At 37.5% G+C, this 25,000-nt stretch overlaps 1 long non-coding RNA gene across 1 annotated transcript in view; it reads left to right on the forward strand.

The window, feature by feature from the left end:
• Positions 1-21,886, forward strand: part of LOC109054914 — a 79,728-nt gene extending 57,842 nt beyond the window's left edge. Inside the window, exons 4-5 of the long non-coding RNA XR_006155212.1 lie at positions 21,383-21,592; positions 21,708-21,886. This is a non-coding gene — a long non-coding RNA (uncharacterized LOC109054914). The remainder of the gene's footprint in view (positions 1-21,382; positions 21,593-21,707) is intronic.
• Positions 21,887-25,000: the final 3,114 nt, after the last annotated feature.

Consider the following 25,000-nt stretch of genomic DNA (forward strand, 5'->3'; position numbering starts at 1 on the left):
TTGAAACCCTGAACAGTAGTTTGCTTCTCTGCTCCATCTGTGCGCTTCCACAGTCAACTCTGTTCTCTCTCTCGCATTGATTACTCTGATTCAAACCGTCTGACGGAGAGCACGAGCCGAAGCATTGCCAGTCACAACTAACCAATTCATGATTTATAAGAGATTTAATTATTATGCAGAATGTGCAGGATTCATATATTGTCTTTTTGCAGCTTAATATTCACAGACACTAGTCCATATCACGTTTTTATTTAAGTGTACTGACCTACTTTTGATTTATTCATCCAAAATGTGGCATATTCTGTCAGCGTAAGGCTATGGAAATTCCATTTTTATGACTTGATTCAATGAAACAGTCTGTGTTTTCCGCATCGCGTGAAAAAATAAGGGCCATAGCTTATGTCTCAGAGTAGTCAGTGGAATTTGGGAAAGAAATCAATTAAATCTGTATGTGGATTCAATGAAACAGTCTGTGTTTTCCGCATCGCGTGAAAAGATAAGGGCCATAGCTTATGTCTCAGAGTAGTCAGTGCAATTTGGGAAAGAAATCAATTAAATCTGTATGTGGATGTGTGTAAATATTCAAATGTAATCCCCTTTGTAATCTTTAACATTTTCATAAGTAACTGTAATTTAATTACACATTTTTTCTTAGTAACTGTAACTGATTACAGTTACATTTATTTTGTAATTAAATTACGTAACGCCGTTACATGTAACTAGTTACTCCCCAACACTGTGTTTGACCTGTGCCATTGCATTTTGTTTCGTTTTCTCCCTTTAACCAAACTTCTGTATGTCTGTCAGGAAAAAAAAGTACTTCTAATTTTTTAATACTTGAGTCGATTTAGTTATACTTTATTTAAACTTTTACTCAAGTATGTTTTTGGCCAGATACTTGTACGGTCACTTGAGTAAAATTTTTGAGTACTTTTTACACCTCTGCTCTCGTAGTACTTTGATACACTGCTCGATCTGTGCAGCTCCGCTTCAAAACCAACAAGCCTAATTGTTCACCCAATCCGTTTAAAACATTGATTTAGAAATGAAATACCGCTGTGTGTTGCTCGGAGACGAACATTTCTGCTTTCTCTTTATATTTTCTTTGGCAAAATTGAGCAAAACAGACAACATTGTGTCTAAAATAACTCAATATTAACTTCTTGTTTATTGAACTGTTGTATAAGATCAGTATCACATTTGCACTCGTGTGATATTGCACTTATTGCTCGTGTGATATTGCTTAACTATATGATGTAAATATGAGACAAAAACTCAATCAGGGGCATTTTTGCTCCATCACACAGTGAGTTGTTGCCCTGCATCTTATTTGTCATCCGCTGTATGAAATGTCAGATGAACCACATAGGTCTGGGGCAGGGCAAGTGTGTTAAATGTGTTAATAATTTTAACATGTTATTTTCCGGCGTAACTACTGTAATTAATCTAATTAACACATTAAATGGACAGCCCTAATATATATATATATATATATATATATATATATATATATATATATACAACACACACACACACACACACACACACACACGCAAATTCATTCTTTGCCAGCAGGAGGCACTTTTGGAGCAGCAGACATAGAGGTTTCCCCATTAACAGCTGTACACAAAGCAGTGCTCCGCTTACAAACTCTGCTTTATCAGGCATTACATGCAAGATGAAATGAAAATGATATCAAAAATTTTCTGAAGACAGTTGGTTTCCTTCAGGGATACAGTGATATAAAACACCCACGCCGCATTTTGATTTTGAAACGTTCAGTGCTCATATTTATTTAACAAAGTCAAAGCTTTTTGGAAAATCTATTTGTGGTGGTCAGTTTTGATATTGTGGCGGGCCGCCACAAATAAATCAATGTATGGCAAGCACTGATGTTACAAAAGATCTAAATTTTTAAATACATGCTGCTCTTTTTTATTCGTCAAAGTGTCCTTAAAAATGCATCACTGTTTCCACAAAAATATTAAGAAGCACATCTGTTTTCAACTTTTATGTTTCTTGACCATCACATCAGCATATTAGAATGAAGACCGGAGTAATGGATGCTGAAAATTCAGCTTTGCCATTACAGGAATAAATGACAATTGGAAAAGTAAATAAAAAATAGTTAAATTGTAATAATATTTTACTATAGTACTTGTTTACAAAAGCAGAAGTATGAAAAATTATGGAATTCACAGCTGCTTTTCAAATGGTCCTGTATGTATTTGTGCACACGATCTGTAAGGAGCATTAAAGGTTTCTATTTAGAACGATAAAAAAAAAAAAAAAAAAAAAAAAAAAAAAAAAAAAATGCTGCTAAGAACACACTGCAAGTTTTTGGTAGTGACAACCATTTAAATGAGATCACCATAGTGATAGCAAAAGATGGGACAAAACATTCTGATATATCAAAATAGATATTGAAGTGTAAATGCAGTCTAATAGACGTGAACCTTGCTTTTACATAAAGTTTAATTCTTTTTCATTTTATTACCTACTTTTCACTTTTTAAAGCAATGTTTACTTAACAGAAAAAAAAAAATGTTTGAAGACAGCATATTGTTTTTAATGTATTTGTTATTATTTATTAGAATTATTGTAAGCATGAATAATTAACTCATCTAAATTTCTACATTGTAAATGGTTAAATAGTTAAATAGTTCCAGTAGGCACTGCAATGGTACTGACAAATGTGGAATTTTACTGAGATTTCACTTTTGCTGGTACAGACTACTGAAATTTTGTAGTATTTTGAGAGTATCAAGTTGGGAATTCAATATTTTGAATTTAACTTTTAATCATGTAATATGGTCTGAAACAATCTACAGAGAAGTCTGGAAATTTGAGTCTGAAAAGAAAAAAAAATGAATTTTGAATCGAAAAGTATGTAGGAACTCAAATGCAGCATTGTTGAGCATTAGGAAACATTTAACAATCTTACCATCCCTCAGTGAAAGTTCCTCCCAAATGGTAAATGTAAATGTATAAGCCTTCCTCAAGAATATCAATTAGGTAATGTAACTTTAGCTTAATAATTGTAACTGATTTGCAGAAATTCAGGTACAGTTTGTGGCTATATTAGGATTAGCACTGACTTTGACTGCTGTTGCAAATGGTTGGCAGATGCCTCTGCTTGGCTGTCATTTTAAGGATATTTATATCTACACTGTAGCAAAACTAATTACTAATTATTGCCCCAAAATTAAGTTAGAAATATATAAACATTAACAGCTAGGTCCCATAGCACTGCACCGATCAGAGGTGGCAGCAATAGCTGGTTGGAGTAAAGAAAACATGACATGGTTCTCTCTCTGTGGATCATCCTCGGCTCCTGCCAGCGATCTCCTGCCATCATGGTATCCCACATTTAACACCCGGCTCACAAGCCAGGATGTGTGGGTGTCCATCCACGTCACTGTGTGAGAGTGTGAGTGTGTGTTTTCTGTAAGGGTGATGTAGGGAAAAGCAATGAGTAACAGTGTGTAATATGGTTTTGTAAATGCATGAATCTGCTCCGTGGGTGTGTGTGACAAAAGATGTCCAGACGTGTTTACAGTGTGCTTCAAAAAATATGTTTGCCATTAGAAGACGTTTTATCTTTGCGTTGAAAACTGTAAGCCAGTGAAATGAAAATTACTCACAATGAAGTCATCGTTTACTCACCCTCATGTCTTTTCAAGTGTATATGCATTTTTATGGAGGAACACAAAAGGAGAAATTTAGCAGAATGTGTCCAGTTTTCTTTTCCAGTCAGTGAAGAAACTCAGGAAAAGAGGGAACAAAACCTTTCTAAAGATACTAATACGTACACTTTAGATACTAGTATGTATTTTTAAAGTACTAATATGTACATTTAAGTTACTAATATGTACCATCTAGGTACATGGGTAAATATGGTACAAAGATGTATCTTTTAGCTTTTGCGGCGGCACCCCAGTGACAGCTTTGTACTTTTTTTTTTTTTACCTGAAAGCTTGGGAATGAGAGTGTATGAAAAAAAAAATTCATAGATGTTTCAAGTTTTCCCATATGACGTATGCACTATATTCAAAGATGTTGCTTTTAATAAGCAAATGTTTAAAATGTAAGTTATTCACCAATAAACACTGCATTCATGGGACGCAGACAATTATGGTTTAGGTAAACACGAGGATGAGTAAATGATGTCATGCCACATGTCAGAGCACATGCACTAACTGCTTGGCCTTTGCTGCAACACTGTTTGATTTTTAACTCATAGAGTAGAATTACAGTCAGCTACATCAGTCTAGTGTGTAACCATTCAACTAGAAAAGCACTAAGGCGCTTTCGAAAGGGTTTTATTACTGTGTACATTAAGCCTCACTGTGGCCCATAGTTCTTGGTTACAATATTATGCATTTAAATACTCAATTACTGGAATACACCGCAAGCGTTCTTGTTGAGAGTTCTCACTGAGTTCTCATTCAGGTGTTGCACAAGACATTAAGTCCATAATTTTAGCTGAATGTGCTCAAAACTCTGTATTCTGTACTCTGACAGATGTTCAAGAACACAGGGCACTAATGTACATTTTTAAAATGTAAAAAAACTAAATGCTGTTTTTTAATTTTCTATTGATTAGTGAATCTCAGTTTATATATGTATGTGGACATTTGCATACGTGTGTACATTATATGCTATTTATTGTGAAATATGCATTTATTATTATAATATTTCATAATAAAATAAATGTTGTGGAGCATAAGAGTCTTTAAAATTACACACACACACACACACACACACACACACACACACACACACACACACACACACACACAAATTGAATGGTAATGTAGTTTTTTTTTTTCCCACTGTTTTTATGATAGTTTTTTTGTTATCTCATAAACGTATTATGTAAGTGCTCTGAGCATCTTTAAGCTAAAACAAATTGACACAATCTGATGCCATAGAAAAGGTCTGATTAATAAGCATTTCATTTACTACGTAAAAATATATACCTAAACCAAAATGAAATAAAAGAATGAAAAACATATATGAGCCTCTGCCACAGAGCTGATGATATTCTCCTGTCTTCTGTGTGTTTATTCAAATTTTACAGACGGGGGACTTTTTCCAGTTCAGCACCTCAAAACACTTCAGTGTGAGAAAAACACATTATGCCCGTGTTATTATACAATTCATCACCAATAATAGATTTGTTTACGGGGCCCTGACGCAATACGCTCACAGCGCTGCTTTTCCAAAATAATAATGATAATAGTAATAATAACCCAAATGCTGGGGAGAGGATGTGCGTTCACCGAGGGGGGGAGGAGTGGGAGGGTGGGGAGAAGAGGGTACTGGGACATTTTCAAAGAGTGTTTAATGCGAGAGCAGCTCTGGTGAGGCCTGACAGGGCCCAAAAACACTGTTTGGATTGAGTAGCCTGGTGATTAAATGATCTAGGCTGGTAAAGGTTGTAGATCCAAACCCCGCTGGGGTTAAACATCAGTGCGTTACATGTAGACTGTTTCTGGAATATGTGCATTATTCATTTTTACAACAGCTTTTAGTCATAGTTTTTGTCTTATGATGAAAATGAAATTTTTTTTAATGAACAGTTAAATATAGGCTTAACAATTTATTTTTGGTAAAGCTTAATTTTGTAGCTTTGTAATGCTTTGTAAATATGTGTGTTGTACTTTGCTTTGGATAAAAGCTTCTGCTAAATGATTCTTTCTGTTGGTCACTTGGTTTGTTTTGAAAGTTGACTGTCAGAAGTGGGCATAGACACATACACACGCTACTACTTTTTCCTTCTAAGCATTAAATACAGTTTCTCTTGCATGCTTTCGGTTGTGTAAAAAAAGACCAGTCAAACCACACACACACTTCCACACAAAGCTCCTTGGAGGAGACTCTGGCAGTGATATGAATCTCTTAAAACCCTCCCTTGGTCTTTTGTCTCTGTTGAATAAATCAGCGCTTTAGCCTGACTTTAGCAGTTTAGCGGCGGGTAATTTCAGCACATTCGCCCCTCCCGCTCTCCTCCGAGGCCTTAAATGAGTTCTCAAGCTGCCGTTGAACATAGCATAGCGTGTTTAAAAGATCACAGGGCGATTAGCTACTCGTCTAAGAGCGCTCGCCCGTGCTTTTAAACAGACTCCACTCATTCCTGAGATCCTGCAGCACTGTACCACTCTAACTGCCCTGTACTGCCTTACAGGGCTGCCCTGTGCCTTACAGGGAAGATATAGCTTTCCCCAGGAGCCTCTGTGTGTGTGAGATTGTTAAAACAGCCTGTCTCCACTGTGTGTTGACAGACGTGTAAGAGCTCTTGTAGCTCTGCCGTCAGTTTTGAAGGCTAGCCCCACAGTGACATAATCAGCTATGACAAGCTCATCAACTCAGAACTCCACCTGCTGCTCACACGCACACACACACACACACACACACACACACACGCACGCACAGACAGACAGACCACATGTGCATGTGGATGGATGGGTTGGCCAGCAGTATCTTCATGTGCGGAGTGAAAATATAGAATTATAGATGTGACAGTGAAGTTTAATTACAGGGCTGAGCATATATTTTTATACTGCTGTAGAAAAGCTGCCTTTTTCTTTAGGGGTTAGATGTATTAGACTAATGGAGCAATCAGATTTATATTTATATGTGTATCAATATTTATGGGTTTCATATTTAAACATTATTATTTTTATTAGTAGTAGTAGTATACTCTACTGGTACTGTCAAATTTATGTGTGTAAAATGTCTATATTTCATAATTATTGCTTAATGTTTTTGTAATATACCACTGATCACCATGGTTTTTTTTTTCTTGTATGGAAAAGAGCAACTTTCACATTTTGATAACTTGACATTTGATATTTTTGTGTTTCACAAAAAAAAAAAAAAAAAAAAAAACTTTTGAGTGACATGAGGGTGGGAAGATGATTTTCTATATAAAGCAAATGTTCTACAGAAGGTGTGACTCAAGTGGATGGTCCAAATTTAGACATGTGAATATTCTGCAACAGCAAGAAAAAAATACATTTATTAAAGATATAATTATTTATTAATTTATAAATTGTATAATAGAAACACACAAAATCCACTTGGAATGAAAATCAGAGGGGGCTTTTCAATTTTTTACCTGTTTACTGTTTTAACTAGACGCAATTAACACAGCACATTAAAGAAATGAAAAAGTTTTAAATGATGCACACTTACATGAGATGAAGACGTCAGTCAAATCAATAGCCTAAGAAGAACATGGAGTTTACCTAGAGTGGCTCACCTAATTGGCGGTGACGTGTTCAGATCATATGACCAGCTAAATACTGCTTGGTTTATCTCGGTAACCATGCTTGTTTGTGCACACTTTCACTTACTGAATAAATTAATCATGGCTCACTGCAAACAGAGCATTTTGACAATGGCATCAGAAACATGATGTAACATTCACTTCGCCAGGTGTCAGTATAAGACCAAGACAACCGTCATATCGGCCAGTGCAACATAAACAAAAATTACAGAATGCACCTTTCCGATATATCTGTAGACTATTTTAAATGAGTAAGGATGCTTATTGATATTCCGTCCAATATTTTCCCTCTAATCTCATTGAGTCCACATTCAAAAGCTATAATATCTAAGTGAAGGTCTTTTGATACCATCGCTTTCCCCTCAGTGACACATTTACTGTACTTTGATGTACATATAGGACACCATTTGTATTATATTATTACTTCCTCCACGTTATTACCATCCCATTCATAAATGTTTGCTCAGTAAGTCAGAGGGAAGCACACTTGTCTCTTGGTGTGTTTTACTGTGTTTGACAGTCACACTCAGCTCATTCACTCTCTGTAACCTGATTTCACGGCTGCAAGTACACCATGCCCTGCGGCCTGAAGGGAGCTCTCACCTGAAAGAGAGAGAGAGAGATGAGTCCACACATTTGATGTGGTGTAATGACAGCAGTGGGCAGAACGTAGCAGGAGCGTATGTGTGTGTGTGAGTGTGTGTGTTTGTGTGCGGCCACCATATGTGGCCAGGTGCGGTTTCCCGATCCCACCTGCCCTCGGCATTACCATAATCAATTTAACAGGCAGATTTAATAATCAAATATTCAGATGATGATTGCTTTTGGACTTAAGCTAATCTCTTAATGCCAGTGACCGTCCTATTCTGTGTTTTATCAGCCTGTTGCTGTGGCAGTGTACGTACAAATGGCTTTTGAGGTAGTTGTGCATGTGTGTTTATTTTTTGGCAGTATACTACATATCGAATTGCTTTCCTTTTTCTTTTTCACAGCCCTTAGGTGCATGCGTGCGTGTTTTGTGCGATTTTGTATAAATCTCTCAGAGCACATCAGTTATGCTTATGAATGCAAAAACAGCTCATTGACTCTGAATTGTTTTCTTAGCAGTTTGGTTAGGAATATAAATAGCGGCGCATCTATAGCAGACCCCAAACCGCTATTCATTTGGACTTGCGTGTTTTTTGTTTGCACGTTGAAAGAGTTGAACGGAGGAACTGAGAGAGAGACATCTCTTACCAAGGCATTATCAAATGTTTTCACTTGAAAAATCCAATGCGCCTTTCAGTATTGAGAGGAAAAGAACATGTTCTGACTCTCACCCTGCCCGCTGGAATTAGTCAAAAGACCATTTTTAGTAATAAATTATGCATTGAAACAAAGAGATAGCCTCTTTTTTTGTTCCCCGCGCGCACGGGCCGCCTTGGCAAATGCCTTTAAAAAAATCGTTAAAATTGTCCATTCAACTCAAACTTACTGAGTGTAGCAAAAATGTCAAAGGCATAAAGTCAGCGAAGATTGAATAAAATAATGGGAGGAGACAGATTAGTCATGCAGAGAGCCCACACAGTCTTTCAGGCCGGCACAATACCGCTTTTTATAAGCGCTCTATCTACACAATGGCGCCGTTCAATATATCGAGGATGATACATGGTCAGACGTGTAATCTCCCTTTGATTCCTCGCACTCATTCATTCCGGAACCTTTTCAGGACTGACACTGATGAGCTCCAGGCTCCTGCGGCTCTCCTCACAGCCAGCAGCCTTCTTTAAGAGTTCATTATGTAGGAACATGGAGGATAGGTGTCTTCCGCCAGGCCGCTATCTGATGTCACGTCGTTCCCTCGTCATCCGTCGCGGGCGTTAACGACAGGCCCATCTGAGGATCGGCGGCGCTGACGGAACATTAGTCGCTACGGCGTAAAGGCTTTTTGGTTGAAGATGGAGTAAGCGAACACGCCACTCAGAATAACACAAATCAATCAATCCAGCCCAGGCTCCGAAATTTTCCAAGGTGGAGTCATTTCATACATGACGGAGCTCAGACGGGAGACCGACGGGCGCATTGATCACATATGGGGGATCGTTGGCGTCCTATACGTACCCGTTCCGGCTAAACGTTTGGCGTGTGTGTGTGTGTGTGTCTGTGTGTGTGTGTGTCTTGTGGTGTTCGAATGATGGAGGAGGGGGAGGAGTGAATCAGTTTCCCTGGGAGACAGTGGGCTGAATTACTGACGGGTTTGTGCACCACTTAACCTAATCTAGCATATGATTATGAGACTCAGTCAGGGGCGCCTCCCTCATACGCTTCAGTGCCAGCCTCCTTCTGCCTGCCGGGCGTGGCATACACACTCACACACACACTCTTCCTAAAAATAAACCTCACCTCCTGTACAAGCGGCAGTGTTTGAGCCTACCTGAGCAGAGTGAATGAGGGCCGCTAAATATTATGACTGCCTTGTGTCCTGTAATAATTGATTCCCCCACCCAGCACATGCATATATATATATATATATATATATATATATATATATATATATATATATATATATATATATATATATATATATATATATATATATATATATATATACACACACGCATGCACACACTGCCATTTACTTCCTCCACGCTGTTCATTTTACAAATTCTATAACCTTTTAGAATTTCTTTCTGTGGAGAAGATTGCTGCCTGGCCTCAGATTCATTATGGTGATTGAATCCTCTTCAATAGAAAACTGTTTAAAGAAGAGAGAGGGAGAGAGAGCGAGTGAGGGAGAGAGAGAATGAAGGTAACATGGGTTAAAAGCTTGTCTGGGTGACATAATTCACCTCCACTGAGGCAAACAATCACATCGCATTGTGACCTTCATATGATAGAAAAAAGGCTGCTTTTTTCTGCCGCCTTCTATCATCTCTCACCCATCCCTTCATCTTCCACCGTTTTTTTTTTTTTTTTTTGTCTTTGGCATCACAGGCTATTTTGGATTACAGATTAAATATCTAATTACGATCACTTTGCGGTGAGGAATATACTGTAACGTAAGCCCTCGCTTTAATCATGAACGCAGTTTAAAATCACCCTTGTGTACAATGGGAGATGATATACATATATAATTCTCTCTCATCCTCAACCCTCCCTCTCTCTCCCTCCACTTTCCTTTTTTACACTCATAGCACCTGGACCTACACTATTCATCATGTGGATGACTCCGAACATGAATTAGTTTTCTTTTTTTATGTCAGAGATGAGAGGGCCAGATGGTATAAAATAAAAAAAGGCGAAAAAGGGGAAAAAAAAGAAAAAAAATGGGGAGAGCGAGAAAGAGGAAGAATCGAGGACATAGTCTGTGCTCTATGTTATCATAGAGGCACATGCTAGCGCGGGATTAGGCTGGATTTTTAATGCTGTTTCATTCTAAATTATAGCTTTTCACTTGCCCTCCTTTGTCATTTCTTTATGCTTCAAACAAGAAATTGTCCAATTCTAATTAGTCGATATAATTGCTGCTGGATGAAGCGCCGTCAATCGGACCCCGAACTCCTGCAAGGTGGAGTGGTTTTGTTCTTCTCTCATCTTTTCACTGACAGTCTGTTTTTTCCCTCTCCTCTCCTCTCCTCTCCTCTCCTCTCCTCTCCTCTCCTCTCCTCTCCTCTCCTCTCCTCTCCTCTCCTCTCCTCTCCTCTCTCCTTCGTTTTTGAAAAGAAGAGAAAAGGCCCTCGAGAGGTCGTGAGGTTACTGTCACGTTATTAGTGCATCACTTGTAGGCAATTACAAGCCCCTCCACATCCTTGTACCTGACGCATGGCTCACTTTATGAGGGACAAGTGCTGACACGACTGATCCGTTTTTCATCAAGATTGCGCTGTTCACAGTTGCATCATTTTAGATTTGTTTATTTGTGTCTCCACTTTAAAAACCTTTCCCTGTGATCATGAAAGTAAGCCGTTTTTATTTTGTCCTTGGCCTTTTTGCCATTTTAGATGTAGCAGTGCATTAGAGTGACAATGAGAGGAGAAAAGAATGGGATCAGGAAATGATCCCATTGCTTGTATGAGCACCTTCACTTCACAAGTATGTGCAAGCTTCTGGGCCAAAGCTCCTGTGTAAACCTCTACATTAATGTGCATGGAAAATTGTCACTGTGCAGTCCCCGTAGGGGCTATTGGAAGTGGGCTTCTAGGGCTAAAGCCTCACATATTTTTTGGTAAAGCCATGAAAGTTTGCCAAAAGTGCTTTCACTTTGGCTTTTCCAGTTTTTATGACCAGTAATTTTTAACACTAATAAAATGATGTGTGTGCAGTGCATTCAATGGGATACACTTAAAGGGATGGTTCACCCCCTAAAAATGAAAATTCATTCAGTCATATTTACTCTACCTCTATTTTTAATTGTATGACTGTTTTTGTGGAATGCAAAAGCCAATATTTTGAAGAAACAAAAAACAGCTTCAGTGGTTTATCTTAAATCTTAAATGTCATTCATTCATTCATTCATTTAGTTATTTATTTAGAGCATACACACTGTGCTCTCTAACAGGAAGAATATGCACTACTGTTCAAAAGTTTCGGGCCAGTGAGAATTTTTATTTAAAGAATTATTATTATTATATATATATATTTTTTTTTATTCTGCAGGGATGCATCAAATGTATAGAAATGACAGTAAACACTTATACATTGTTACAAAACCTATTTCAAATAAATTACATTTTTAAAACTTTCTATCATTTAAAGAACTTGAAATAAAGTATCATGCTTTTCTCAAAATATTAAGCAACACTGTTTTTAACATTGATAATAATAAGAAATATTTCTTTAGCACCAAATAGCATATTAGAATGATATCTGAAGAATTATGACACTGAAGACTGAAGTAATAACTGCTTTGAAATATATGAAAATAGAAAACAGTTGATTAAATTGAAATATATATATATTTCACAATATTAATGCTTTTACTGTATTTTTGATTACATACATGCAGCCTTGGTGAGCATAAGAGACTTCTTTAAAAAAATCTTTAAAAACCTCAAACTTTTTAGTAGTGCATGCCTATATAATCTTCCTATGCTTACTGTACTTCACTTCTAAGTAATATATGGAAAGCGCAGTGTCAGAAGAGTCAGTGTATTTGTAAATGTTTGAGAACTGTAGTACAGCTGATGTTATCAGTTTGAGGCTGATACTGAGGTTAGTGGGACCTTTAATTTTAGCTCTCGTTATATTAAGATTTACCTCATATGGGCTAAATGACATCTTTCAGATGTGGCAGTAAAAGTGTTCTGTATTCCATTATTCACCCAAAGATGTCCCCATACACACAGAGGTCTGGGCTATGCCTCGAATAACCACTAAAACAGTTTGCATTGTGCCTTTGCATATGTCCGATTGGACAGGGACAGTGGTGTGTCTGTGCCGATCCTGAGGTCAGACCTGTCATGTTAGACGAGTTGAGCTGAGTGGCAGGAGGAAGTAGATAGGATCCAGCCCTCGTTAGGAACGTCTTTCCGGTCCATCCACGGCGTTGGACCCACCAGCGCAAAGCGCTCATAGTCAGGCCGGTGCCGTCACACCATCCATCATCATTATAAATCCTGCATCGTCCCTGCTACATTAACTTGGCGACCTGCGCACCCCGTCTCAATTAAACATCTGATGAATATACGGCTCATCTACGCGGACTGTCAGCCACCCGTCAGTCAGCCTCCAACGAGAACACGCTTTTATTTTTGGACCGGATGCCAATAACGGCTCTGGGACTTAAACAAAAACATCTTCCTTCAAAGTTATTGTGAGCGGGAGGAGATTGTTTGCTCAACACTAAAGGGGGTTAAGGCAGGCTTTGGCAGGGAAAGAACGGGCCAACAGAGACCCAGAGCCCCAAATCAGGAAAGTTTTGAAGCATTGTTTTGAATCTTAACAAGAGGACTGAGACATGCAAAAATAATTTGCCGTCTTTTCTCTGTTTTCCCCGGCTTTGCATTCTATGTATCAACGCATGTAAATAGCATCTTAACACTTGATGCTATTTTGAAAAGCACTCGGCCCCTGAGGATTTCTAGCAAGTGAAGCAATTTATCCACGAACAGGTGCATTTTTAATGCTTTTATACAATCAGATGAGCATTTTACATACAGCCACTGGTGTTTCTGTCTTCTTTTTTGATTGCCGCACTCCTTTTATTCGAATTTTGAATTGATGTAGCCTTTCTAATTAAACTTGGAGAGAGATGTTAATTACCTAACAAGGTCACCTTTTTCTGCCACCATATTCAGCATTGCTCTCCTATACTCTTGCTCTCCCCTGTTCCACAGCCTAAAGGAGATTTGAAGAGCGGTGTTAATTGCCTATCCGTGATCCCATTTCAACTTTTGCATCTTACTCTTCAAGTACCATATTTAGACTGTAAAGGAGGATTATTGGTATGTTGTGCTATTCTGCGCTCCTGTGCCTCACACAATGTGTCCAGTCATCACAAACCGCTGCTTTCTGTGGGAACTCCTCTAAGACGCGAAGAGTAAGCGAGATAGAAAGGGACGGCGCATATGGAGCATGATGGTTGTTATAAAATATGTCAGCTGTAGCAGCATGCAGCTGGTGGGCTTGTGAGGTGGGAGGACGTAACATGGGTGAGATATGGTCATTTGGAGTGAATAGGGTTTTATTATATGATACCAGGATGCATGTGTCTGTAATTCATAATTTCATATGGCCCACACGCTTTCCTCATGCACAGAACTGCCTGCATATTTCTGATGGTTCTCACAGGATGTTACATCACTCTTAAGAGGTCTCTAGGCTGCATTTTAAAAGACCAAGCATAAATAAAATCCACACAGATTGTCAAAGATGGTTAAATCAGATCAAAAAGGCCCTAGCCTATAAAATCAGAAACTAAAGAAATAGTGGAGATTACTGTAACAGTTTGTCTTACTGTGAATAACTTGAGGAGTTTGGGTGCTAAATCTCAAAGTTTAGTGTGAGGCAGCTACATTTGTCTACTATAGATTTTGTTATGTGTAATGTGTATCCTAGAAAATCACAATTAAATACACGTGAAAACTTCAGGCTTCATCTTTAGCTGATATTATAGCCTACAGAAGCTAAAGATGTTTTCTGGCAGCTGATGTAAAACTCTACATTCTCAACTGGTGGGTTGTGACCCAAAAATGCCTTGGGCCTGTTTTGTTCGAGTCATGGGCTGGAGGGGAAAAAAAAGCTCAATTCTCAGAACTAGGAATGTCAAAAGAAATGGTTGGTACTAAAATAAAAACCAAATGTCTCAATTCAAGTCTTTCTTTTGTTAATAATTTTAACAATAATTTTCAGAAATTTAATTGTTTTAATTTTATTTTTAAATATTTAAGGTTTATCAACTTCCAGCTGAACTTTCTACTTGCAATATTATACATACTAATGCAATATTTAAAACAAACTTCTATTTTTGTGTATGCAAGTACTGAACAAAATTCACGTAAATGAGTTTGCATGTTTTGGAGCCTATGCAATTCATGGCAATATTTATTTTTATGTTGGATTTTAACAACTTTTTTGCTGTTTTGGATCATTACTGTGATTAATGTGAAGTTTGGGTCCTGAAGCAAAGCCAGTTGAGAACTACTGATTTATAATATTAAAATCAAGAAAATAGAAGCAAAACAAGTTAGTTTTTACAGCAGGTTTGGTTTTCATATATATTATATATCTTACCTTGTCTGTCAGGTATTAAGTTGCTGGCTGTTATAAAATGTTGGTATGAGGTCATCACAAATAAAACACATACAAATACACTTGAACAGGTGTTTTTATATATTTACCTCTTAAATATAATATGTTGCTTAAAAACATTAAACTGCATATGTAACACCATGAACACTAACTAGTTTTGCTACCTGCAGTGGACCGGCCTGTTTTCAGTCAGGTGTGGAGTGCTGGAGAAACACAGAGTGATGGAGGAAGAAAGCTGGTAGGATGGAAATGAAGTGTGTAATGTGAGGCTGATGTGATGAGATTGTGTGTGGTGACCTCCTTTGACAGGTCTCCATCCTTCATCAGCCTGACTTCAGCCAACATCACCTCTGTTTTTTCCATCCCACCATTTATCTCTCATGTGTTTCCCCTCATGCTCAATTTCTCTCAGCTCGCAGCTAAATAAATGCAGAATAACAATTATTGAAAACACAATTAAAATCTGTTAATCAGATTATTTGTAGTGGATGAAACCTTTACGATGGCTCTGACAGCTTGAGGAAAAAAGCTGTCCATTTTTCAGCAAAAATTGAAAAGATTATGATATGTCCATCCTGATGGTATAATCTCTTCATAGTCAGACAAAAAGATAAAAAAAAAAAACCTAATAATTAACTTGACTTAGCATTGGATAAAGGAAAAGGCCATGGGTAAGTATGGGAAACACTATTACTCATATTCTCAAGAGGGGTGCTGGTCTGTTTTTTAAAGTGTTTGTTAGGATAGGACAATATTTGGCCGAGATACAACAATCTAGAATCTGAGGATGCAAAAAATCTAAATATTGAGTTCATTTGGACAGCTTTAAAATCACCTTTAAAGCTGTCCAAATGAAGTCCTTTACCATGCATATTACTGTTCAAAAATTTAGTTTTGATATATTTCCTGTAGGAAATTTACTAAATATCTTCATGGAACAGGATCTTTATTTAATATCCCTTAATGATTTTTGGTATAAAAGCAAAATCGCTAATTTTGACCCATACACTGTATTTCTGGCTATTGGTCACATTTAGGAATTTAAGGGCTGCTGCACCTGCAATGCCTTTAATGCACTCACGTGTTGTCAATCAAGTGGCAGGAGGCTGAGAGAGGGAAACAAAAAATAAAAAATCTCAGCAGACCTCAGCTGGGTATTATTTGGGTTTAAATCCATGCTTTGTTTGGAGCAGCTGGTAATTGCGTATTGTGGAGCAATTAAGATATTTAGCATTAAGCAGAATAAGCCAGGTCAAGCACCCCACCCTCTCTACTCTCACCACCATCAAATCAAAGCAGTGGGCATCTCTCTCTCGCTCTAGCTTTTGTACGTATTGCCATGTTTATTTCTGCTGAAAAGCCAGTTTAGTTCATTTGTGAGTCAGCTAGGCAGAGCGGCTCCATTTCTTTTCTTTTAGGCGTTTTTTATATATATTCTTCTTCTTATTATTAAGATCAGGCAGTGCACAACAACAGCCGAGGAATCTATTATTCATTAAGTGTAACCAATATAAAATTTAAAACAGTGTGGTTTTTTTAGTTAAATTATGTGAGGTCAGCATAATATTCTGCCTATTACTTATATCTATATCATCTTTGCCTTAGTCAGCTCTATTTAAATATGCAATCATTTACAGCTTTTGACTCTATGTGTGTGCGTGCCCAATTTCCAATATTCCTCTACGCACTTTTTATGCTGACATCAATGGGCAAGCTATTAAAGATAGTATTTCATTATTGGTTCCTCGTCCCCAGTGGTTATTTACAATCCTATATATACTAAGCACTGATATTAAAGGAGACCATTTTAATGAGGTGCTATCTGCCTTAGCAATATGTCTTTCTCTGAATGAGATTGTGTTTAAAGATTTTTATCAAGAAATGGCTGTTCGCTGGGGTTATGTTTTGTCCATGAAATATGCATTTCATATCTCTTTCATTTCATTAACATAATTTAATTTGTGCTTTGCATTCTGTGCATAATACATATTTGATTTACAAAACAAATATTTCCATTAGAAAATGAATTTCATGCAGGCATAAGGCAGAACTGAATGATGTATTGTAAAGAAAGTAGAGAGAGCGAGAGAGAGGGAGAGAAAGAGAGAGAGAGAGGGAGAGAAAAAGAATTGTATTATCCTCAGAGCGCCTTGGCAAAGAAAAAAAATACTCAATAGACTTCTAGTGTGTACGAGTGTGTGTTCCTGTGCCTATGTGTGTGTGTGTGTGTGTGTTTATGGATGTCTTTACGTCTAGGGATATGTACTCATACGCCGTATACGCCTGTGTCTCCAGTATGTAAATGCACATTAGGACGGCTATACTTGCAGTGAGTATATTGCATTAAGTTTAAAGCAATATTACTCAGATTGATTTACACTGTTTGCGATGGCCGCCTCTCCCCTCTATGTTAGCTAAGTGTTCCGGTGGCAATGTGGCGCTTTGCTTTTTATTATCAGTAAAATATGGTGGATATTATAAAGATATATCTCTCGGCTCGCTAGCACAAAGGAAGATCACACATCCATTTTCATTTGGTGCCAGTTTTAAGGGTTGCGCCGGAGAACATGCTACACGTAGTATTTCACAGCTTAGCGTATGATGTACATCCTCGGGGACTTTGTTTCTCCGCCGGCCCGTCTGAACGTGGAAGCTCGCCGCGTGTCAGTTTAAGAGGTATTAGCCGTTGCTTTAGTTTGCGAAATCACTTCCTTTTAACTCCAGCCTGTGATAAATTATGAAGTCCACCCCTCTACGTTTCCTTTCCTCCTCTTCCAAGGGAATGTTACTAGTTTTAATTAAAGCACTGCACCTTGCTAGTTTAAAGGATATCAGTGGCTGTGTGATAAGTTGCAGGAGCTCAGGGCTTTGGATAACAAGAAGCATTTTAAGTGGCCCTGACGAGTTCATATTAATTTGGCTTATCGCGCCTGTAAAAAAAATCCAGGTAGCATTGAGGCAGATCCCGGCTTTAATGAGCTCAAAAACGTAAAGTCGGTGTCAGAACACTCCACTTTTTTATTTCAAAGGGAGTAGGAAATAACTTGTCAAAGCTAAAAGCCAAACAGTAAGATCTATGTTTCAGAGGTAACTAGTATTAGCAGGGATTTCGGGCTCGTCTGACATGCCGTATGGAAGGGAGGGCTTAAAATAGAAGTCTCAGGTATGCCAGAGTGGGGCTTATACCTGCGCACAGTCTCTGCTGCCTTCACTGACGGTTAAAGAAGAGCGATGAGAGGATCTTTGAGCTTTTAAAAATCTCCTCTTTTCCAATTCCTCTCCCTTTAGTGTTGCCGGAGAGGTGATCGCCTGCCCGGCTACAGCTGAGTCCCTGCTTTGAATCCGTGACAGGTGTTTTTAAACTTCGCTCGAGCGGGAAAGAGAGATGGAGATCACACGATGGCTCTGAGGAGTTGACGAGAGTCTTAAGATGGTTTGGGAAAGTTAAGCCTCCTCTTGTCTCTATTCTCTTAGCAGTTCAAGCAAGGCCAACTCCAGAAGGAGTATGAATACATCAAGTGGATATTTCAAAAAAAGCATTCCAGTTGGAGCGCACTTTTGTTAAAAGGTCGGTGTCAAGGAATAAACCGCAACTGTGAACAATTTACCCTTTATTCTCACACCTTAATCTGTTGTTCGTGACAGAAGGGACTGTGTTTCTATCTTAACAGATGGGGAGACAGGTAACTTGGCATGTTTGTTAACGTCGCCAATGGTAGGAAAGCAGACAAAGAGAGCGAGAGACAGGGAAAGATGAGAGGAGAGAGGAAAATCAATCTAATACTGCAGAACTATCAGATCACATGAGATGATGGATTCTTGGTCGCAGCATTCAGCCGCTGTCTGCCGAGCTGTGCAAATCAATTCAAACAGACACAAAGAGTAAACACACATTCTGCACCACAATAGGAAATTGAAGCAGAGCCTCCCTTTTTAAAATATGCCTCTACATATTTGTTTTGTGGATTACCATTCTGAAATGAAATTTGAACAGTTACTTAAAATAATATGCAAAAGATATTTCCTGTTTTGCCGCCTGCCCCCTTCCCCAGTGTTTGTCGGAGATGTGGGATAGCTGCGACACTGGCGTCAGTGTAAACACCACATGCGTGTGTTGTCCTGGTGATTATTTTTCATAAACATTTTCCGAGGTTTATTCTTATTGCAGGAGGTTTAGATATCATATTTTATTTGTTTTTGCACTGTTGAAAAAATATTTTTCGAAAATCGAGCCTGTGTTTGACTGCGTGCCAGTGGACGCTGGTTGGAATGCACAGCGTTTTCCAGGGACAAGAGGCCACTGAAGCTCTGTCATAAAGTTTTTGTATTAGGAGCCATACGGATTTGAAACGGACCTAATTGAACTGTGTGTGCTTCTTGTTCACGTTACAGACTGAACTACTGTTGTAAGGTCAAACTTTAGCAGACATTCATTAAAAGTCCTTTGACATTTAATGAAAGATTTCTTCAGTTGGCCTACACGTCTGGTGCACGAAACATTAAGCATGAACAAGGTTCTTGAAGTCATGAAGTACAACATGACTTAGTCAGGCAAAGCATTATATAAATCAATGTGACAGGTCAGAAATGTTCTTAAGTACAGAACCAAGAACACAGAAGAATGGACATGCAAGAAACTGTTAACAGCAACAATTAATAATAAAAAAGTAGTAGTTCAGTTTTCCCTGAACAAACTTCTAATTTGCTGCTTAGTTAGTAAGGTAGTTGTTAAGTTCAGGTTTGGGGTTGGATAAAGGGATGTCATGCTGAATAAGGCATTAATATTTGCTTTATAAGTACTAATCAACAGCCAATATGCTAGTAATTTGTATGCTAATAAGCAACTAGTTTATAGTGAGAGCTGGTCCTCAAAATAAAGTGTTACTGTTAGTTATTTTGGTAAATCAAACAACTAATTAATCAGAGTATTAGCTGTGTCTAATTTCAAAGCATGCACCCTCTGGAGGTTGCATTTGTCAGCCACATATATCACTGAGGATGTCTCATTTCAGAAAACTAACCATTACAAAGCTGACTGTTATTCCTTGTGAGAAATTGTCATTTCTGTCTTTCTTTGGAGACATCTTCAATGGAATATGCGACCCTACTGAGGGTGCTGGCTTCAAAATGAGACACACCCACTGTTGTGCCTTTCAAATGAAGTCGGAAATATCATAATTACGAGTTCCAAGCATGTGAATGATCGAGTGAAGTCCTATTTGTTAGTGGCAAACTGAATTCAAGATGGTACAGTACATGTGTTTTAATGTCATAAGGGGCGTGTCAGTTGGAAAAAATGGCAGAAACACTGATCTACACATAAATACACACCCATGCATGTATATATTTAAGAAAAATGTCGTGTTTTAAATTAAATATATGTAGATATAATATAAATTATATGAATAAATATGACATGTAAATACATGTAAATATTTTCAATACATACTGTATATACTGTATGTGTATTTAAAATACATAATAAACATACACAGTACACACACATACAGTATTATGTAAACAAAATATTTTATTTTGGAAGCGATTAACCATTTGACATCACTAATAGATAATATAATATAATCGAATCGAATGATACCATATATAAATGTGATAGAAACTAGAATTTTTCATCATTTTGAATTCAGATATAGTTATTTAGGTGCATTATTCACAGTATAATTCTTTTTTGTTTAGACTACTGACTTGAATGCGTGATCTTAAATTCTTCACAATTTCCATATCCTTATTCTTTAGCTTTGTCTCCAATGGTGCTTTTAGCATCAGAAATCTGTGTCTCTAACAAAGCCTGTTTAGCATGGCACGTTCTGTTTCACTGGGCCACTCCACAACGTCCCCAGTCTGCTCACATAATTGGAGAGATCCTTATGAGAGAGTGTGAAGGGCGGGGAACAAAAGCGGACCAATGACTAGGACAGTTGTTGGGGCCAGTGTTGACAGCTAGCAGAGCCGCGTGCTGTGGGAGAGAAGCTGCGGCCCTGTCCGCATGCAGAGTGTACTGTATGCAGGTGTTAGGACTTAGAGTCTAATGAGCCTTAATTAGCCCATTCGAGTAATCAGTGGCTTGATTGGTCCTGTGTGCTTAAGTAAACCAGCACATGTGAAGAGTGCTGGCGGGATTCAGGGCATTTCAAGAGCACTGGTTCACTCAGGGTAGTTTTTCTAGGTATGACATTTGTATCTTTTTATGAACGTGCATATTTATTTGAAGTATTGTTGTGAAATATGTTAATGTATATGTTAAATGTATTAAAATGTGGACAGCTTTGGGTTGAAGAGCTGGTCTTGAGCAGGACTCTTGCACTAATGGAGCCCTGTGTCTCTCACCTCTTCATTCAGCCACCACTTGACAGCGCAGACTCTTCAGAGGCCTGCCTGATGCCCATCAGCATGAGGGACTCAAGTCTTCATCCTCCATCATTACAGCACAAAGACATCTGGACGATTGTCAAGGACGTCACAATCTCTGTGATAGCTGACATATCCCATGGGGCATTGCAGGAAAAGGAAAGCAAAATCACTCTTGCGTGAGCAAATACAGTATGGGTGGTGAGTGGGAACATGTATGAAGAAGTAATACCATGATGTATCTTTGAGATTAATAGTCCTTTGCGACAAAAGAAATGCTTAAACCTAATAGTAGTGTTGCTTTTTGACCTTTTAGGCTCCATTAATGCAGTTATCTTGCAGTGCTGTCTGGTAGGTAGCTGCTTCTAGATATTACAGGTTTCCACACTTTCAATTACAATCTTCACTGTTACATCTACACTTTAGGGGTATAACAGCTGTTATGTTGTTTGCTAACCTTTATGTTCCCTCAGCATGAAAGTATATTTTTATCAACACCCCTAAAACATTCCATGTTAATATTATATTATTTGACATAATAATACAATATTTAATAATTATTAATATAAAAATTAATATTTATAATTAAAATTAATATTAATAGTCAGCATTAGGTTTTATTTATGTACTATTTTAATTCAATATTTAATGATTATTAATAGTAATTTTATTATTTATATGTAGAAGTAACAATTTATTTTTGTTATTCATATTAATTTTATCTCTATCTATCTATCTATCTATCTATCTATCTATCTATCTATCTATCTATCTATCTATCTATCTATCTATCTATCTATCTATCTATCTATCTATCTATCTATCTATCTATCTATCTATCTATCTATAATAATTTATATTTGTTGCATATTACTAGTAGTAGTATTTACCTACATCACACCTACTAATATACACCCTTTAGGGGAAGATGAGGTGCAAATGTTTTAGACTGATGTTAAAGGGTACAGTAGATGTGCCTTTTTTTTATAAATCAAAAGCATACAGCACAACCAGTAAAACAAAAGCAAACATCAAAACAAACTAAATCTGATTATCAAATTAAACTATCAGTCGGTTCTTTTTAGTGAATTAGAAACATACAGAACTCCCACTGTAGTGCAGTTCCTATCCAAAAGACTCTTATTATCATTTAATCAAAAACAAATCAAAAACAACTTAATGTCTGATTGTGCAAAACACAATGTATAGTTTAATAAGAATAATTTTTCTAAAAATTAATAATAAAAATAATCTAATAAATCTATAAAATAAATTAAAACAAAATATTCAATCATAAACTTAAAACTAAAAAACTAAATACAAAAAACTATAAAATTTTATAAACCCCTTAAAAATTCTCAATCCCATTTGGGCGGTGTTATGCAAATCTTCCCACACAGTTACATAGACATGTGAAGTTGTGTTTAAATGAGGCGTTTTAGGAGGGTTTGGACAAATCTTAACTTTTATAAAGAATATCTCTTTGGGTTTGAAACTTTAGTCTTTGCAACTTTAGGAATCTTATGTATGCACAAACAGCTTGTTACACTCCAAAGTGAAAGGGAAATTTGAAATTGCATCTTATGACCCCTTTAATGGGTAGCTAAAAGCTGTAGATTTACACTTCCACCTTTTATTTAGACTGTCATATCTTCTCCCCATAGCCAACAGCATAAACTAATCCTGTATTGTGTTTCAATGTAATGATATATAGAAATGGTGATTATCCTCTAATTCAATTGCTTGGTAATCAAATTGTAGTAATGGTGCTTATTTGGTACCCCAATTTATAGTTTTTCCCAGAAATCATTAAGCAATTTACCCTTCAAATCTACTTTGAATATGCGTGAGCACAGACACACACATGCAGACTAGTATTATGGTGTATTATATGAAGCCCCAGCTGTTTGAGATGATGATGGTAGCAGAAGGACTCTTGTGAGAGTCATGGGTAAACAGAAAGAGTCCTGGCTGTCTTCTTCTGGACACAGACTCCTTCCTGTTTGCCAGGATTGGGATAAAGATGCTGGAATCAAAAGATGGCACTGAAACATATCCAAAGTTTGAGCCACATGTGTTTACCCTTAACCTCAACAAAGCCTGCTTCCGAATGTCTGGAATATTGGCCTATTTTGGAACATTTGTGAGGAGGGGCTAAAGTCTACAGAGCCTTTGCAATCACACTTGTTTTGTTTGTGCCATTTACTTGGTGCGTGACTGCAGCATGTCAACGGCCTAATGTAATCACTTACTTTCTGTTTGCTTTCATAAAGGGTTTTACATGCATTAAATGCTGTAATGAATCAGTTCAGTGGATAGAGTTGCTTAAGACCCTCCCATCTGGGTTTCTTTTCTAACTTACTTAATATTGAGTCACTTTCAGGCGATTATTATTTATTTTTTTGGGATGCATTTACTGCGTACAGCTGGGGAAGGTTACCTTCCATTCAGTGTTACCTGAATAAATATCATCGTACAAGAGGAAGCTGGGTGCTGATGCCACTCTCATGCTCTGAAGAGCCCTCATAATACTACTGGCATTGTGGTTATGCATAACGTGCCATTGGGCACAATATCAGCACTGTGATTTCTCCTCGCTTTAAGCCTGCCGTCCCAACTCACCCAGCAGCCGAGGCACGGACAGTTCTCATGCTCCCTTAAAAGCTGCACATACAGGCTGAGAATTGTCTACCGCCCAGGGCTGCGCAGCATCCACTTAGGCACTGACAGTGGCCGATAACCCAATCTCCAGGGGGCTTGTGGCGGAGACTGATCTAACGGGCCCACGGTGATGTGTCTATGTCCATGGTGGGCATTCCATTTCTCTTTCTCTTGTTCTGTAACTGCCAGAACAGCTGTATGTCTGTAGGAAAGCTCTGCCTTTGATATATTTGAAGTGAAGGCAAAACCACTCATTTCTCACTAGGCGGATGAAGAGCGAGCTGAAAGGTCTCTGTCATAGTGACAGAACAGGAGGAAAGAGCTTGGAGTGAGTGAATGCATTCATGTATGATAAAATTAGTTTGCTGTTAGGGATGAGTGGACTGCTAGTTTTACTAATGTAATGTGGAGGAAAAATCATCAGGAGTCATACTAATTACGAGCTGTAGCACTAGTTTGTGTGTGTTTTTAAGCCATTTTTGAGTAAAACCTTGAGATAGATAGATATATGTGTGTGTGTGTGTGTATATATATATATATAACACAAAAAAACAAAAAAAAAAACAAAAAAAAAAAAAAAAAAAAAAAAAAAAAAAAAAAAAATACACATACACATATACTCACCTTGCTTCATGTACTGTATATATATATATATATATATATATATATATATATATACAGGTCCTTCTCAAAAAATTTGCATATTGTGAAAAAGTTCATTATTTTCAGATGGAAGCATGAAGAAATTAAACTTTCATATATTTTAGATTCATTGGCACACCAACTGAAATATTTCAGGTCTTTTATTGTTTTAATACTGATGATTCTGGCATACAGCTCATGAAAACCCAAAATTCCTATCTCAAAAAAATTAGCATATCATGAAAAGGTTCTCTAAACAAGCTATTAACCTAATCATCTGAATCAACTAATTAACTCTAAACACCT

The sequence above is a fragment of the Cyprinus carpio genome, chromosome B7 (genome assembly GCF_018340385.1).
Source record: "Cyprinus carpio isolate SPL01 chromosome B7, ASM1834038v1, whole genome shotgun sequence".
In the NCBI taxonomy this organism is placed as follows: domain Eukaryota; kingdom Metazoa; phylum Chordata; class Actinopteri; order Cypriniformes; family Cyprinidae; genus Cyprinus; species Cyprinus carpio.